The sequence below is a fragment of the Ursus americanus genome, chromosome 36 (assembly GCF_024610735.1).
Source record: "Ursus americanus isolate L20-20 chromosome 36, mUrsAme1.1.p, whole genome shotgun sequence".
NCBI classification, from domain to species: Eukaryota; Metazoa; Chordata; class Mammalia; order Carnivora; family Ursidae; genus Ursus; species Ursus americanus.
Window position 1 is genome coordinate 13,093,205 of NC_142162.1, and position 19,062 is coordinate 13,112,266.

Below are 19,062 nucleotides of genomic sequence, written 5' to 3' on the forward strand. Positions count from 1 at the left end.
TTACTGAGCATAGCCACTGCCTGCCAGGCACCAGGCTAGGCTCTGACGTTATACCAGAGCGGCCCTCTGAAGTTTCCAAACAAGCAAAAGTATACAGTCAAGTGTGATCCCCATAAAACCAAGTGGCAAAGGTGTTGTTATCCCCACTTTGCAGATGAGTAAACTGAGGCTCACCAAGTTTAGATGAATGGTCCAAGGTCGTATGGCTAGTACTTAATACATAGCTTAGATCCATGGCTACGTAAACTTTAATGCATGGGAAAAGAATCTCAGGGAATACTTGTCCTTTAAGCCCCTAGATGCCTATGGACCCTTTCCTACCTGTGCCAAAGTCTGGTCCTCAACCTCTACGCTCACTCTCCCTCAGACATCTCCACCTGTAATGCTTTTTCTACAGGAAGGGTAACGTATCGGTAAGGGTATATTCAGCTTCAAGCAACAGAAAACCAACTAAGAGTGCCTTAAGCAGTAAAAACCATTTTACGTAACAGGAGATGTGAAAGCAGCAATTCCAGACTCGGCCCCTTAGCTCACAATTGTCATAGAAAAAAAATAAATAATGCATTGAAAGAACCAAGATCTTTCCTTCTTTCTACTCTACCATGTTTAGGCCCGTCACCTCGCGTCTGTAAAACAGCTGCTTCGACTCTATAGTTTCATGTTTTCCTAGGATTTTATCCAAAGGCAGATCCAGGTCACATGACCACCCAGGGACAAGAATCTGGGATTTGTATCTTTCAGGGGGAGGGAGAGGTGCACAAGGGGAAGTTGGGAATGGCTATTGGATAGCTGGTAACTTTCTGATTCCTGATTAGGGTCAACGCTGAAAATTAATTCTTCCTGAGCAGACATATGGATTTCCTGACACTACTTATAGGTTGCTTTATTAGTTTTCTATTGCTGTGCTATAGCTTAATGCAGCTTAAGCCTTGGCAGCTTAAGATAATACCCATTTATTTTCTCATGGTTCTATAGGTCAGAAGTCTGTGAAGTTGAGTAGGTTCTCTGCAAGGCTAAAATCAAGGTGTTAGCTGGTCGGAGCTCTCATCTGGAGCTTTAGGGAAGAATTCGCTTCCAACCTCATCGAGATCGTTGGTAGAATTCAGTTCCTTGTAGCTGTAGGACTGAGGTCTCCATGGCCTTGCTGGCTACCCACCAAAGACGATTGTCCATCCTTGAGCAAGGCCCCCCTCCATCTTTAATGCCAGCAACGGGGCACTGACTCCTTCTCATACTTGGATCTCTCTGACTTTCCTTTCTGCCACCAGCTGAAGAAAACTCTCTGCTTTGAAAAGGCTTAAGTATTAGAGTAAGCCCATCCAGATAATCTGCCTTTTGCCATAATCACAGGAGTTAACACCAGAGGGTGAAGATCAGGGGAGCCATCTTAACATTCCATCTACCTCAGTTGCCGTTTAAAAAAAAAACAAAACAGAATTTATTCTTGAAGGTCAAGAAAGGGTCACCCTTCCCCAATTCACAATAAGGACAGGAGGACTCCTAGTCAAAACAGGGACTCTACAAGCAAAAAATTAAAGGAGAGAATGGTTGCTGGGTGGACAGCTTTTTTTCTGTGAAACTAAGATACTAAGCCTAACTTAGGCAGTGGAATCCCGCCTCGCTGGCGGACATTTTTTAAAAAATGAGAACACGGTGTGTGAGAACCGCTGATGGGGACATGATTCCTGCTTCACTTGACTTCCCCCACTCCCTCATCCCCTCCTCACCGTGCAGCTCCTCACCTGCACTGTGCCCCCACACGGACTCGTGAAGAACCAACAGGGAGTCCGATAAGGTTTCCTTACAACGTGTTTAGTGTGGCTAGATTTCTCATGTTGATATGTCACCGGTTTGCAACTGTCTATTGGGCAAAAGGGAAGGATGGGGGTTTATAGGAAGAGGAGGCCCCTCTCTCAGAGCTTCCACAGAGCACCCTCACACTGCCTGAGGTGTTTGTAACGAGCCCTGCGGGCTTTTCCAGGTCCTTCTAAAGAGAAACCACAGGCCCTCTCCTGGACAGCGATGCCTCATTACCAGCTCTTTCAATGCACTGTTTTCCGTTTCCCTGCCTTCAACTTGACTCAGACCGCCTGTGGTTTTTATTTCACTTAGTTTTCCTTGCTTTCTGACATCTAGGTGGACTTCACCTTTCTCCCCCCCTCCACCAAAGAGTCTAAAATCCCAAGTCAGACGTCACCAAAGAGCTGACGTGTTTACACAAACACGTAAGGCTCCTTCAGAACTACAGATTACCCACCAGCAACAGCTCGGTGGCTTTGAGAATTCTCTACTTTCCTAGATGCTGTGTTTACCTTTCATTTTAAGTGCTTTCAAGCCCATTCTCTTGAAGCACCTTGCCTTACCAGGAGCCCTGCTCGTTTGTCTTGTTGCCTCCTTCACGCAGAGGCCTCCATCAATCCGTTTCTGAGACAAGGCAGGTCCTGTGCAGAATCAAAAGCCACCACATCACAGCTGACGGCGAGAGAATGCAGCGAGCATTGTTGCTTGTACGCAGGCCTTGTCTCTTTGAGAAGTCCGTTTGAAATGAATGAGGCAGACGAGAGTGGTGGCTTCAAAAGCAACCATCCTCCTCTGGGCTTTTCTTGTTGAGAAGTCCTGAGCAGCACTGTTACTAGAAAGTGAAGAGAATAAAAGGCAAATCGGAGGTAGGCTGCAGGTTTCCTGGACGAGAGACTCACACCTGGCCCCGCCAGGCTGTGCCGCTGGACATTTGCTTTTCCCTTGCAGATTTGGGTTTGCAAGGTTAACGTGAAAGAGGCTCTTTATTTTCTCCTGGGGTTTATAAATAAAAAATACATAAATTTCCTTCACCAAGAGCCTAGCTCAGAACTATGACAGGCTCCTCTCTTTCCTGGTGCCTCTTAAGGGCGTCATTGTTGGTAGTAGAGCTGCGGGCACCACTGTTGCCGTGGTTATGACGTCTGGACCAGGGGATTGGCTGATCCTTGGCCCGGCTCTTCCACCCAGCTGTCATCTCCTCCGCAACGAGAGGCCTCCTTATTCCCTGATCCATTTTGTGTTTGGCTGGAATGTTAGCGAGCACAGTTCTCCACGGCACTTCACGACCCTTCCGTAGAGCCTTAATGACCCTAATGTTGATCTGGACCTAGAGTCTTGGGCGAGTGGAAAAGTTAAAACAATATTCAGGGCTCGTATAGATGATTATCCTAATACTTGGCTTGAGGACCACATCCTTCCTCCCTCGATTGCAGAGGGTTTGCAGACTGCTCGAAAGTTCAGAGCAATGATCTGGCCCATGACCAGGAAGCGAGAAGAAGGGTACGACGTGTATTGGTCATGAAACCTCATTCACGAGTTCACCTTATTTTTCCCATCCTTATCTTCCATGCCGGAATTTTCTTTTTAATAAGTCTTGCATTGTTTGCATCTTTAAGAAGTGCCTTCAATTCTTTCGAAGCAAGGCTGAATATAAAGAAAGCGTAAGTATATTCCTCAGAAATCCAATGGATTCTTGTTCTTAGAATGGAAGAAAAAAAAAAGTGCAAAGGTTTTTCTGGCCAGGAAGGGAAGACTGCGTAGTGCAAAGCACCCACAACATCTTCTGTGTAAAAACCAAATGGGATCATTTAAATGCATATTTTCTGTTGAAGAAAAAAATATACACATGGTGCTCGCTTTGGCAGCGTACATGCTAAAAGTGGAATGGGACAGAGAACATTAGCATGGGTCCTGCTCAAGGATGACATGCAAATTCATAAAGCATTCCTTATTTTTATTTTTTATTTTTTTTTAAGATTTTATTTATTTATTTGACAGAGATAGAGACAGCCAGCGAGAGAGGGAACACAAGCAGGGGGAGTGGGAGAGGAAGAAGCAGGCTCATAGCGGAAGAGCCTGATGTGGGGCTCGATCCCAGGACTCTGGGATCACGCCCTGAGCCAAAGGCAGACGCTTAACCGCTGTGCCACCCAGGTGCCCCGCATTCCTTATTTTTAGATATGGGTCAAAGGGTAACAAACTCCCAGCTGTAAGATAAATAAGATCTGGGGATCTAATGCACAGGATGATGACTATAGTTAATAATATCGTATTATATACCTGGAAGTTGTTAACAGAGTAGATCTTAAATGTTATCACCACACACACACACACACACACACACGTATGCACACACACACACCATAATTATGTGAAGGAATGGAGTTATTAACTAACGGTATTGTGGTCATCATTTTGCAATACATACGTGTATCTAATCATCACGTTGTAACCCTTAAGCTGACATATGTTATACGCCAGTACTATCTCCGTAATGCAGAGGAGAAAAATATTGCAACTACAGGGAAAAAACCACACACACACACACACACACACACACACACACACACACGATCGGATTCAAGAAAATGGGAATTTCCAGTACAAAGGAGGCATAAGGACATGACACTCCTCATCTCAGGAAGCCCCTCAAACAATTAGGGACCCGTTGCATCAAGTCACTCACACGAGATTTTGGTGGGTCCCTTTGAAAGCCTGGGGTGGACCGTGTGGACATGCCGCACCAGCAGGAGGGTGCTTAGGGGGCTCTGGGAATCCCAGTTCCTTGCACACAGTACAAACTTTACAAATATCTCTGAATAGATGGAAAAGATAAGTAAAACAAAACAAAAAACCCACCACAGCAAAAGCAGACAAGCAACAAAAACCATTACGCCTGCATGCTAAGCTCACAGACCACCTTCAAATGAACTCGGGCAGAAACGATGTAGCAGCACCCAGAAAAGCAGGTGCAATATAGGGCCCCAGTCCTTTGAATCCCCTCAACGGCACTTTAAGATAGATGTGGCTTTTTTTGTTTTTTTAAATATGGACCGCTTCGTGAATTTGCGTGTCATCCTTGCACCGGGCCGTGCTCATCTTCTCTGTATCGTTCCAATTTTAGCATATTTGCTGCTGAAGCGAGCACGAGGTAGATGTTTTTTCTCTACTGTTTTTCAGATGAGGTTAAGGAAGGTTAACTAATTTGCGCAAGACTCCATCACCAGTACGTAGGATTTAAGTCCAGAGCCGTCTGATTCTAAAAACAGACTATTCCCTCCATCTACCCCATTACTGCCCCAGCTCTTCTCCTGTCAAGAACACGCATCCGAGGCCCCATAGCAGATGCACTGACTCAAGTCTCTGGGGAGGGACTTGGAAACATATGTTTAACAAGAGACAAATGATTACGATTATCACAGAAGTTTAAGAGCACAGCTCTGTTGCCTCAGGTGGGAAACTCTCTCTCCCTTTCGCTGATCAAACAGGAGCCATCAGAGAGTTGAAGCTCACACCACAAAATCAATCGTGTCATTCTGGAGTTGATCAGATTATACTATTATAAGATATTTACTGCTCACTTTGGTGCTATAGCCTTGTCTAAGGTAATCTGGATCCTGAAACGCAAAAACAATTTTGGAACGTCAAAAACGGATGCTAGTGGAGTCCTCAGATTTTTTCACTTTCCTCCCCGTCCCTCTGTGGTCCTTCAGAGCACAAGTTAAAAATTCAGCTTCAGCTCCTAGCAGCTTGAACTGGTGCCAACGTGCCAGCTGTGCGGGGGCTGGAGGGCGGCTGGAAGGAGAGTCCCAGGCTGAGAATCAATCCTCCTGTCCGGTTGCCCACCAGACGGCTGTCATTGGACGAGCAAATTCCATGATCCAGGAAGTAGAAAATCCATCACTGCTTGGTTTGCTTTTCTTAGTGTTTTTCCACGCCCGATGGCAACAGGAGAGGCCAACAAAGTCTGCAGCTTCCATCCCCATCAATGGAAGCAAACGACGTATTTGTACCACCTAAGTCCTTAATGAATTAAATGGAAAGCAAAACGGTGATTCCTGACAGGACCGAACTTAAGTCAGGCTGTGAAACTCCACGGCGCTGCCAGAAGTAGAGACGGACGAGTTGAACTGAAACCTGACCACTGCTTCTCAGCAATTTTACTGTAAGTTATTCCCGGTATCTCAGAGGGAAATTTGAGTTGGGGTTAGAGAAAAGTATGGAGCTCATTTCCCCCATGTTGAGCACAGATTATTGTTTTAAGAATTTCTTTTATTTGCTATTGCCAAGAAACTTGCTGTGAATGAAATTTCCAGGCCTGGTGTCTATAAGAGCAAAAAATGACAGTTATATTTTACACTTAATAGTTCAATATGCTTTACTATGCTTCTATTCTGGAATGTTCTTGATCTTCTTTAATCTTTGTAACAACTCAATAAAGTTTATACCCTCAATTAACATTATTTTACAGATAAGGAAACTGGTAGCTTCCTCATAGAGTCCTTAAGTAATCTGCAGCAAGTCCACAGCTCATAGCCGAGAGCCCATTCCAACGGAGGCCACATATATAGGCCACTCGGGTCTCCAAAGACAAATTCCCATATTGGATTAAAACGTAAGAACCAACAATATGTTTGTTGCTTAAAGATAGGTATCTTTAATAAAATAATGCAGAAATGCTAAAAATTAAAAAAAAAAGCTTTATTGAGGAAATTCATACAACAAAAAGGAAACAGCTGGTAAAGGTGGAATCATATAAAAGAGATTTTGAAATTTAAAAAGTGGAGGGAGGGTGCAAAGAGGCTCCCGATTATAATGAAAAATATAAAAACAACAGTGAAGACATGGATTACCCCAATTAGAAATGCAAAAACAAATGGAATAATTAAAAAAAAAAAACTGCTGTAATGGGAGGTGTGAATTCATGATCAGCCTAAGACAAAAATGAGACAACCTTAAAAATTATGCTTCAACAGACAAAAATTCAGTAGTCATTGAAGATGTGACAAAAGGAGATAAGAGTTTGAAAAATAAAATAGAGGTTATGAATGCTATACACTTAGTATGCGAGAACCAGTGAGCATACATTGAACTCAGTAAACATAGACAATACCTTTTTCTCAAGGTACAGGGCATTGGTGTATATATGCTGACTCTTAAATAAGGTTCCAAAAATGAATCCAGAGGAAGGTTATGTAGATATATTTTCTCACCACAGTGCAATAAAGCTAAATGCTAATGATATAAGTAAAAATACAATGAAAGGAGACTTGGGCAAAATAACGATCGAACCTACAGCCTTGGAAGTAGACGGTACGGGGTGTAGACTATAACTCCATTCCTTACTGCTGTGTGACCTAGGCAATTTACTGAAACTCTCTGAACCTTGGATTCTTCATCTAAAAATATGACTCTACTTTGCAAAGATGTTATGAATTTTATCTATAAAGTACATACAGTAGGGGCGCCTGGGTGGCTCCGTCAGTTAAGCAGCCACCTTTTGGTCTCGCCGAGGTCTCGATCTCAGGGACATGAGTTCAAGCCCTGTGTTGGGCTCCAAGCTAGGCATGAAGCCTACTTAAAAAAACAAAAACAAAAAAAATTAAAGAACAAAAGAAAACAAAAAAATATAATACTAAGCCTTAAAGGAAGGCTGAAACCCATACGTCATACAATTATGATCCCATATTTTCAATATATTCATATTTTATTTAACTAGGAAAAGCCCAGAATTTTTGTTGATTGAAAGCAAAAGTCTAGGGGTGCCTGGGTGGCTCAGTCAGTTGAGCGTCTGCCTTCAGCTCAGGTCATGATCTCAGGGTCCTGGGACAGAGCCCTGCATTGGGCTCCCTGCTCAGCGGGGAGCCTGCTTCTCCCTCTCCCTCTGCCTCCTTCTCCCTCTACTTATACTCTCTCTCTCTGTCAAATAAATTTTAAAAATCTTAAAAAAAAAAAAAAAGAAAGCCAAAGTCCAGAAAATATATCTCTAAATACTAACAGTGTTCATCAGTATGCCCTGGATTTCTGATGATTTTTGTTATTTTGCTTTTTTTTAAACTATAAAATATAGTTAATACACAATGAAACAATAATAAATATGAAAATAAGCATACAATTCTTTAGAACATAGTACAAGTAGAAAATAAATATTAATATATTGAGTGTCCTATAGGTGGGGATTGTTGTGAACATATAGTCATTTCAGTGGTTGCCACAGTCATCATCATTATTGTAAATTCTAAAATGCTCTCTTTCTCTTTCTCTGTATACACACACGCACACACACACATATACAGTGTATTTACAATAGATGATAAAATAAACACCAACTTAAATTATTTTTAAATTTAAATATAAATTAATTTTAAATTTAGATTATATAAATTTATTTAACTAGATATAAATATAGATATAAATATATATTCTATAATAGATATATATTCTATAATATATACTATAGTATTATAAACAGTGCTAAAGTACTTTAGTACTATACTATATAACATAGAGTGTACTATATAGTATAGAGTATATGTATACTATATGTATATGTGTATATATATATATATGTATGTAGTATATGTATATACAGCATATATATAGTATATATGTATGTATACTATACTACATATATATGTAGTATGTGTATATATATATACACTGTGTGTATACTATACTATGTATGTAATGTGTGTATATATATATATAGTGTATGTATACTATTCTCCCTATATATGTAGCATACTATATATGTATGCTATAAAATAGTATATATATACTATATATGTATACTATATGTATACTATATATGTATACTATATGTATACTATATATGTATACTATATGTAAAGTATACATAGATAGCATATATATAGTTTATGTGTATATTATACATATATAGTATGTATATGTATACAATATACTAATATATATACTATATATAGTATACAGCATATATACTGTATACTATATATGTACTATATGTATAGTATACAGCACATATATAGTATATGTATACTATACATATATAGTATACAGCACATATATATAGTATATATGTAGTATACAGTGTGTATATATAGTGTATGTATATATACTGTATGTGTATGTGTATATACTATGTATAGTATATACAGTATATGTATATACTATATATATAGTATACAGCATATACATACTATGTATAATACTATAGGTTATGTTACTATACTATATAACCTATAGTATTATACATAGCATTACATATATAAAAACCACAATACTGGGATAACTATATTATATGCATGTATATATAGTGTATGTATTATGTGCGTGTACATATAGTGTATCTATATATAGATATATATAGTATATATAGTATACAGCCTATATATACTATGTATAATACTATAGGTTATATAGTATTACACATTACTATACTATATAACATTATATGCTATACATAGCATTACATATATAAAAAACACAATATTGGGATAATTAACAATTTGAATGTGGGCTATGGAATTAGATAATCATATTGTATCAATATGAAATTTCCCAATTTTCTTAACTGTTAAATTCCCTAATTTTTAAAAAAGAAAATGTCTGTCACAGGAAATATACATCAAAGCATTTAGGTTTGTTGGGGCACCTGGGTGGCACAGCGGTTAAGCGTCTGCCTTCGGCTCAGGGCGTGATCCTGGGTGTTGTGGGATCGAGCCCCACATCAGGCTCCTCCGCTATGAGACTGCTTCTTCCTCTCCCACTCCCCCTGCTTGTGTTCCCTCTCTCTCTGGCTGTCTCTCTCTGTCAAATAAATAAATAAAATCTTAAAAAAAAACCAAAACATTTAGGTTTGTATGTACATCTGCATCTTATTGTCAAACGATTTGGGGGAGAAATTCACAAACAGAGAGAAAACGAATGATAGAGCAATCAGGGAAAATATAAACAAACAAGATATAAACAAATGGTGAATCTGGGTACAAGATGTGCAGGATTCATACTAGTCTTTTAACATTTCTGTAAGTTTAAAATAATAGAAAAATAAAAATTTACAGCAACAAAAAACGAATACATGAGTAACGATTTCTGACAACAGCAACAAAAGCTCTCCTTAACAACAGGATGAAGTGGGAAATTAAGAGCATGATAATAACTTTTGAAATATTATAAAATTGAAAATACCACCTGTCAAACGTGAGGGGAGTAGGCACAATCAGGGCCCAGAAGTAAAGACAGAGATGTGTTTTAGAAATACGAAATAAGTGAACTCAGCATCTGATTTACAATCTTATAAAAAGAAGAGAGTCAACATGGGGAAAATAGGAAGAAAGTAGTAAAGATGAATAACAAAAAGAAGCAAGCTGAAAAACAAAATATCCGTGGAAATAATAAGTAAACTTAACCGTTCATTGCCTGAAAAGATTATAAGATATATTAAAGCCCGTGGGAATGTAATAAATAAAGGAAAGGGTGTGAGTCAACAGAATTAAAAACACACAATTGATGTAAAGGATTTTATTTTTATTTATTTTTTTTAAAGATTTTATTCATTTATTTGACAGAGACAGAGACAGCCAGCGAGAGAGGGAACACAAGCAGGGGGAGTGGGAGAGGAAGAAGCAGGCTCATAGCGGAGGAGCCTGATGTGGGGCTCGATCCCAGAATGCTGAGATCACACCCTGAGCCGAAGGCAGACGCTCAACCACTGTGCCACCCAGGCGCCCCGATGTGAAGGATTTTAAACTATAAATGATGGCAATGCACCATTTAGGATAATTTGAAATGTTCCACCAAATGGACAATACAAAATATAAAATCAGCAAAACAAGATGGAGAAGACATGAAAATGATGATGAAGGAGGAAGAACTTGAGAAACATATTAAAGAAATCACTCCCTGGGGCGCCTGGGTGGCTCAGTCGTTAAGCGTCTGCCTTCAGCTCAGGGTGTGATCCCGGCGTTCTGGGATCGAGCCCCACATCAGGCTCCTCTGCTGGGAGCCTGCTTCTTCCTCTCCCACTCCCCGTGCTTGTGTTCCCTCTCCCATTGCCTGTCTCTCTTTCTCTGTCAAATAAATAAAATCTTAAAAAAAAGAAAAAGAAAAAGAAATCACTCCCCTAACCAAAGAAATATGACCTAAGCAAATTGCGTGAACAATATTTCTGTATATTCAAGAAACAGATTTTGCCCTATGATGTAATCACTTCTAAATCACGGAGGAACAAGACCTGATATCCAATTCATCCTCGGAGATAAGTATCAGACACATCCGCAAGTCTGTGAAAAATACCACACATGCACGTACACACACAAACACACTCTTATGGCAAATGTACACAAGTGCTTTTAAAACCTATAAAATTGGTTTTAAAAGAGTACTATCGAGTTCAGACATATAGTAGATTTTCCAAAAATAATTGTTGGCGGAATGAATCAATAAATATATAGGCATGTGAATGAAGAGTTGATACAGTCGGTTAGCAGAGGGCACTGAGGGCATGGTGGGCAGGAAGGAATGGCTTATGTAAGCCATGAGTTTGCTAACTTCTTAATCACCTCGTCCACATCAGGCCCAATGAGCAAGGGCAGAAAAATCACTTTTCACTGAGCTTTGAGAATGCAGCTGTGGTAAGAAAGTGTGATAATCAGTAAAGGTAAATTCTAGGAATGCCAAGAGATCACCACACATCAAGGACACCTTCAATAAAAGAATTAGGGTCTTTCTTTCTTTCCTTCTTCTTTTTTTTTTTTTTCTTTGATGAGACTTAAAATAGGAAGAAATAAAGACACTAAGGATTGAAGAGTTCGCGGAATATACCAACCCTCAACATGTCACTTTGGCGCTACGATCATTCTGAGCTAAAGGCACTTGAAAAACAGCAGATTCCAGAAGGACATTCTAATCTTCCCTTTCTTCCTAAAACGGGAGATAAGAATTCCCGTGTGAAAGACGCCCTTCCAGTACCAGCGGGAAAGCGCTGTTCTTCAATAGAGAATACAAGCTAAAAGAAATCTGTGCCAGCAGACCTTGTTAAAATACTTGTTATCTTCCTTTAGCTCCCCTACGTAATTCAGTTACCCCCACACTGCCGCTCTTTGTTCAGCCCCGTATAAAAGCCTGTAGGTTTTGCCATTTCTTTAGGTCTTCGTTTCCTTATGACGGCTCCTGTGTCCTGTAACACTCACACATTTATACGTGGTTCTTCTGTCTACCTTCTGTGGGTTTAATCCTCAGGCCCACCCAAAACACCCTCAGAGGGTAAAGGTAAATTTGCCTTTGCTACAGAATGTTCCTGAAGGAAAAGACTGCCGGATCGGACTACATGAAGTTGAAAACCGCTCAACAAAAAACACCACAGGCAACGTGAAAGAAAAGTCGCAAGGCAGATGGCGAGGAGATATTGGCAACGCATGTAACCACAAAGAAGCCACATCAGTAGGAAAAACACAAATGAACGACTCGAAAGAGGGGCAAAAGATCTGAACAAGCAATTGATAGTACAAGACATCTGAAAGACCGATGACCCGCCTGAAAGGATGCTCTCGCGTACTTCACCAGTAATCAGAAAGATGAAAATTGAAACAATGTTTTACATCCAGCAAACAGGTGAAAATGAAATAGTCTGACACTATCAGGTGCAGCTGATGAGGTGGAAGAATTGGAGAAACGTTCACATTTGGATGATGTGTTCACTGGCATAAACATTTTGGAGAATAAATGGTCAACACCCGGCAACAGCGAAGAGACCCGTACCTTACAACCCAGAGGTTCACTTCTTGGAGTGAACTCTAGGAGCTCACACTCCTAGAGTCCATTGCAACATTGTTGGTAACAGCAAAAAACACACAAACAAAAAAGTGAGTCACAAATACCCAGCAACAGGGGCGCCTGGGTGGCACAGTTGTTAAGCGTCTGCCTTCAGCTCAGGGCGTGATCCCGGCATTCTGGGATCGAGCCCCGCATCAGGCTCCTCTGCTGGGAGCCTGCTTCTTCCTCTCCCACTCCCCCTGCTTATGTTCCCTCTCTCGCTAGCTGCCTCTCTCTCTCTCTGTCTGTCAAATAAATAAATAAATAAATAAATAAATAAATAAATAAATATCTTTAAAAAAAAAAACAAGGGGGAAAGGGCGGGTGGGAGGGTAGATCGCATCATTCACTGCTGGCGAGAACTTAAAATGATATAAATTTACTTAATGTGGCAGTATATGTGAAAGAGCAAAAAAATACATACATGTATGTATATATGTATATATACATATTTATAACTTTTGCCTCAGAAATTCTACTTTAAGAAATTTAAGAGCAAAGGAAGTGATCAGAAATGTGGGCCAAGATTTATGCTTAGGTATCTTTATAGCAACATTGTTCATCACAGTGATGTCTTAGATACCCTAAGCTGATAAAAAAAAAAAATAAAGAACTAAGTAATTATGGTACATCTACAGAATGCAATACTCTATAACTGTTTAAAATAATATTTTAAAAGAATATTTAATGCCACTGAAATATTTCATTAACATGCTGTTAAGAAAGGTTTGCAGTTGTATTTTTAAAAACAAATGAATAGGCAGGAAGAATAATTTGGAGGTATCCACATGAAAATGACAATGGTGGTTGTCTCTGGATGGTGGCATTATGGGTTTTCTTCACTATGTGTTTCTTTTTGCTCTTCATTTTCTTACTTTTCAATAATAAATATTTATTTATTTTATAATAGAAAAGTTATTTAAAATAAAATACTTACCAAAATAAGCTTTGGTTGGTTAAAGATTTAAATATAAAACCTAGATAGGGAAGAAAATTGAAAAAAGGTGTTTATCACCTCTCTGGGGGCACTTTAACTTTCTCAGCTTGGAAGCAATTTTTTTTTTTAAGATTTTATTTATTTATTTGACAGAGAGAGAGACAGCCAGCGAGAGAGGGAACACAAGCAGGGGGAGTGGGAGAGGAAGAAGCAGGCTCATACCGGAGGAGTCTGATGTGGGGCTCGATCCCAGAACGCCGGGATCACGCCCTGAGCCGAAGGCAGGCGCTTAACCGCTGTGCCACCCAGGCGCCCCAGCTTGGAAGCAATTTTAATGATTGCACTATAAAAATTAGCATTACTAAAGATTTTTTAAGAGGGAAAATGTTTCTATTAAACATTACAAAGAATTAAGATCTATCATAAATAGCTAATTCAAATTTGTAAAGTCAATGTCAATTTCCAAAAGATAAATAGGTAAAAGACAGGACCATTCCCATAAGGGAAATACAATTAGTAGACAAACAGAGTGGGAAAATGTTAATTCTCTCTAGAAATCAAAGAAATGGAAATGCAAAGCCATCCGAAGATGACAGTCTGCATATTCTAAAAGAACCAAAAAAAAGAAAAAAAGTTGAATGCTAATATCCAGTGCTGGTGAAGCTGCTCAGAGATTGACTCAGACGTTCATTTACAACCATATCACTCCCACCCTTCAGGCGGAAATGCTACCATGAAGAATTTATTCTTAAGAAATACTTTGGCAGAAGCAGACAGGTCCCTCCTTATCTACCTGACTTCTAACTGTTGGAACTCCCAGGACTCGGCCCTCTTGCATCTTCTCTCTTCCATCCATGTGCACGGTCTGCAGGAGCTCATCTATACATATACCCAAACCTCTCTCTTCACAGGTCTCCGGGGAGAAAGCAGACCAGAACAGAGATTTCCCTGGGCATGGTTGGGGGGAGGGTGGATCTTGAGGACAGTTCAAGGGCTCTGAATTTAGTCAAAGAAGCAATGAAGACAAGAGGGACCAGCAAAGGGACACCTAAAGCAAGTTTTATCATATTAATCGTTTAGGTTAATAACCGAATGTTTCAGGCTTTATCCACTAGGAAGTACCAGTGTGGTCCCCAGGAACTCCCTAATTGCAGTAGCCCTCAGCTTACCTGTAGGCCACCAGAGCTCAGCTGCCCTTGATCCCCACCCTCCAAAGTCTGAGGGAATTATTTTTGTGAGGCAGTCCATCAACCACTTGAAGTGGGCAGATCAACACTCCCTCCAGAGCTCTACCGCACTAGAATCCAGAACTTTCCCTCTGCTAGTGGCCACCAGGGACCCTGCTGTCAACAAGGTGGACCCTGCTCAGAGATCAGGAAACAGAACTGTTTCAACCCCATGTCTCACACAGTCTCTTGGTTCCACAGACATACTCACCCACTTGGTGTCCCAGTCTGGGGTCTCTACCTCACGTGGGTTCTCTTATGGCTTAAGGATGTTTGGACATTTACCATCCTTCATTGTCATGACCTTGTGAGGTCACCAGTTCCATTATTCCCATCCTTATTTAGAGGTCACGACTGACCCAAGGCAGAGCTGGGCTCAAACCCAGATTTTTTGCTGTCGGTCCATGTCTCTCTCCATGCAACCAAGTTTGGCCAAGACTGGGTCTTGCTACTCCCATTAACAGCCTACCACTTCCTTTTTTTGTTCATACATTGCCCATGAAAAATGGACAAGGGGAGTTAGTTTTCTAGGAAGAGTTAAAACAAGCAGGTTTGCTCTGGAGATGATATGACAGCAAAAAGAAAGAGTCCCCAGAGGCAGGGAGCGCTGTGTCAATCTGACTGTGTTGTCCTCCCAGCTCCAAGATCCCAATTACACACCAGCTGACCTCTGAGATCTAATCTCAGCTGTTTCCTAAGGCATCAGGAGGACAATTTGCTAGCCCAGGAGTTCTCGGGACCGTCAGATTAGGAATGAAATTGCGGAGTGAAAAATGGCTCTCTCCAGGGTAGTGCTCCAGGCCCATAAATTTAAAGGAAGCCTAGACACAGCAATATTTTCCTCCTCCTATCCCTGAACTTTGCCTGGAGGTAGAGCTCCTTCCCCAGCCCGGCTCACTCACTCACTTCCTCCACCCCTGCAGAATGTGGGCTGCTAAGGACAGGGGTGCCCGTGGGGTCCACCTGGATGATCTGACAGTTTCTCAAGGCATAAGAATTGGGGCTGATGGAACCCTGAGACATTTGGGAATTCTTGTTTGGGGTTGAAGAGATCGCCCCTCCACCAGACCCAAAGGAGAGAAAAAACAAACTTCTCAAAGGGAGATTTGCACCAACTGGCCTGGTTAGGACCATATGGATAGTCCTCTCTGGCGCCCAGCACGAGCTTTCCCCAGGGGTGCATGGATTCTCTGGCCCATGGACATGGTCCCTGGGGTCTGAGGAGTGGGGTAGACTCACCACCAAGCTCCTAGACCTGACTCCAGAAAATCACCAATCCGGGCCGGTCCGAGAGGTGCTATCCGCTGTAAGGAGGGCCCCTCGCACTCGAGAGCCTGTTTTCTCTACCCACTAACTTCAGAAAAGGAACCACACTTTCAAATTTAAATTCAGGGTAGCTGGTTCAAGACAGGGGATGGGAATTACTCAAAACACAAGAAAGCAAATATCAGACAGAGGGGGCCTTATTTTTTAAATAGAAAGAATACATCCCAACCTGCACAGTTAATTTCAAAATCAAGAACAGGACAGAGACGCCTTGTATACTTTTTTTCAAAAACACTATAACTAGTTGTCCTGTTCTTTATTCTAGCCAGATAGGTGGGCAAAAAAAGAGAAAAGGAAGGAATAGGTAAGGGTAGGAGAAATAAAAAGCACAGTGAAGGGGTGCCCAGGGTGGCTCAGTCGGTTAAGCATCTGATTCTTGGTTTTGGCTCAGGTCTTGATCTCAGGGTGGTGAGATCAAACCCCATGTCAGTGCAAAGTTTGCTTGGGATTCTCTCTCTCCCTCTTCCTCTGCCCCCCCCCCTGCTTACTCTTTCTCTCTCTCTCTCAAATAATACATAAAATCTTAAAAAAAAAAAAAAAGAAAGAAAGAAAGAAAAAGCACAATGAATATTGTAATTAATAATTGTAGGGGACATGTATTGTGCTGGACACTGTGCTAAGGCAGTTCATGGATTTTTCCCATTTATTTCTCCCCCAAATCCTTGAGGTTAATAATAGTACTACCCCTGTGCTGGAGTGCTGAAACTGAGGCACAAAGCTTTCACGTAATTTGCCCACTAAACAAGCCAAGAAGGCAGAGGGCAGCATGGAGATCCAGTTCCGTTATCACAAAGCCTCAGCTCAAGAGACAAAGATACAGAGAGACAGCCTTTCCTCCCGAAGGAAACTTACCCTGCTATCTTTAGAATTCTGTAGCTAAATACTTTCCTTTATCATTTCTTAACAATACGAATTACAAGGGAGATTTCGTGCTTCAATGGAAAACGATGCATTGTGTATGCACTGCGCTGCGGTCCGGGTTATCTGATTCTGGCGTTCATTGCCCTTGAGGCATTTTACAACTCCGCACACCGCAGATAACTGGGAGCAATGCAAAATGCAAATTCTGCCCTGTCCTGTGTGGAAGTTCAATTGACTTTCCTCCCACCCTGGAAGGAGCTGGCTTTCTTTTCAACATTCCTTTATCCATATACATTTGGGAGGGGTAGCTTCTCCCTCGAACTATTTATATCAACACCCTTACCAGCTTCCTCATTAATGAGCTAAATAAAATACTTACCATATGTTCATTTTTAATATCTGAATGAGAGCCATGATCTTATCTTTAAAAGAAAAAAAAAAACAGTATGTCTTGGAGTGCCTGGGTGACTCAGTCGGTTAAACACCTGACTTCAGCTCAGGTCATGATCTCAGGGTCCTGGGATCCAGCCCTACATCGGGCTCCCTGCTCAGCCAGGAGTCTGCTTCTCCCTCTCACTGTGCCTCTCCCCCACTTGTGCGTGCTCTCTTGCGCTCTCTCTCTCTCACTCTCTTCCTGACTCTCTCAAATAAATAAATAAAACCTTATTAAAAAAATAAATAAAATTTTAAAAAGAATGCCTTAACAGAATTATCAAAGCCTGTCAGAGCACCCCATAGCTTTCTGGACAACCCTGGGCATGATCTGACCCAAATGGTCTCAAGGGCATCTGGGTAACTGGCAATGCTGTGTAAATAAGGTCATTCATAGTGTAGCCTTAGGCCCCAACAACTCCCTGTCAAACACTCTGTTCTGTCCATGACAGAGCTTCGCGAGCAAGAACTCCAGGCCCCTCATGTTCGCTGGACTTTTCTTACTGCTGATTAGGAAAAGTTTATCTGCATATAAAATATCTAGCTCTACGCCACCATAATGTCTCCGTGGCTTCTCTCTTGAGCTAGTCTTTTGGGCTATTTCAGGGCTCTCTCCACGAAATAGCTGACAAAGGGCTTGAGAACATTAGTTGGGAAAATGTAACATAGCAAGTACGCGATCTACGGCTTTATCTGCCATGCAAGAGCACGCGGCACAACCTCATTTTCCTTTCACCTTACTTACAAGAGGACGGCACACTTGGCACACTCGCTTTTTTGTTGTGTGGCCTTTGGAGTTAGACAATTAGAATTCAAATCCTGTCCCGCCACTTACTAGGACGTGGGTTTGGGCAAGTCAGTAACTTCCCGAATTCTCTGTACAAAGGGGAATAATGAGCCCTGTGTCATAGGATTGTCTCTGAGGTTTCAGTGAGTCACACGGCAAGTCTGGCATCTTTGGGAGTTGGCTCCTAAACTGTTAACCCCTGAGCTTAGCGATCAATGACTAAATGCGTCATCAAGATACCATAGTGGCTGGAAAAACGATGAGCCCTTGATAGCACTTGAAGCCGATCCTTGGGAACTGCTCTTGATTTTTCAGAGCCAAGGACTTCACTTGCTAACCCCAGAAAGCTTTTGTGAAACGAGTGTGTGACATGGTGCGAATACCCACCGCCACAGAGAGGTTTGGGCATTTCGATCCGAGATGCTTCAGCCCGGCCTGATGCCCGGGATGGGGTCAGTGCCCCCTGGGAATGTCAGAGTCAGAAGCATGGCACCCAGAGAAAGAGAGCCAGCATGCTGACAGCCCATCTTCCTATACTGTGTCTTTGCTCTCTTGCAAACAGCCATCCCGTTCATGGCTTGGTTGGTCTCCCCGAGTAATCCTGTGTCATCACCCATCACCAAGCCAACCAACAGCCCAAGCAGCTGGAGGACACAGGCAGAGTCTAAGTTATACACACCCTCTTTCCCACAGAGGAGAAGAGCCTTGGCAAATGTTAAGGAGCCACCTATGTTCCATGTCTATCTGGCTGTTCCAAATCAACTTAAATCTTGGCTTCTTTTCACTTCCAAGCATGATGCAAAGAGAGAAAAAAAAAAGAAAAGGTTTGCCATTGTACTGCAATGACCAGCATCATCAGACGCACTACTGGACCAGAATATCTAGCCACACAGACACAC

At 41.5% G+C, this 19,062-nt stretch overlaps 1 protein-coding gene and 2 non-coding genes across 3 annotated transcripts in view; 2 read left to right on the top strand and 1 right to left on the bottom strand.

The window, feature by feature from the left end:
- Positions 1 to 3,653: 3,653 nt before the first annotated feature.
- Positions 3,654 to 3,756, top strand: LOC123789266 (U6 spliceosomal RNA). Its single transcript, XR_006778774.1, has one exon. It is a non-coding gene; the product is annotated as a U6 spliceosomal RNA (small nuclear RNA).
- A 1,086-nt stretch (positions 3,757 to 4,842) lies between these two features.
- LOC123789224 (U6 spliceosomal RNA) lies at positions 4,843 to 4,948 on the bottom strand. Its single transcript, XR_006778747.2, has one exon. It is a non-coding gene; the product is annotated as a U6 spliceosomal RNA (small nuclear RNA).
- An 878-nt stretch (positions 4,949 to 5,826) lies between these two features.
- LIPC (lipase C, hepatic type) overlaps positions 5,827 to 19,062 on the top strand; it is a 154,054-nt gene continuing 140,818 nt past the window's right edge. Inside the window, exon 1 of the mRNA XM_045786879.2 lies at positions 5,827 to 5,965. The gene's annotated coding sequence lies outside the window, so the exon portion shown is untranslated. The remainder of the gene's footprint in view (positions 5,966 to 19,062) is intronic.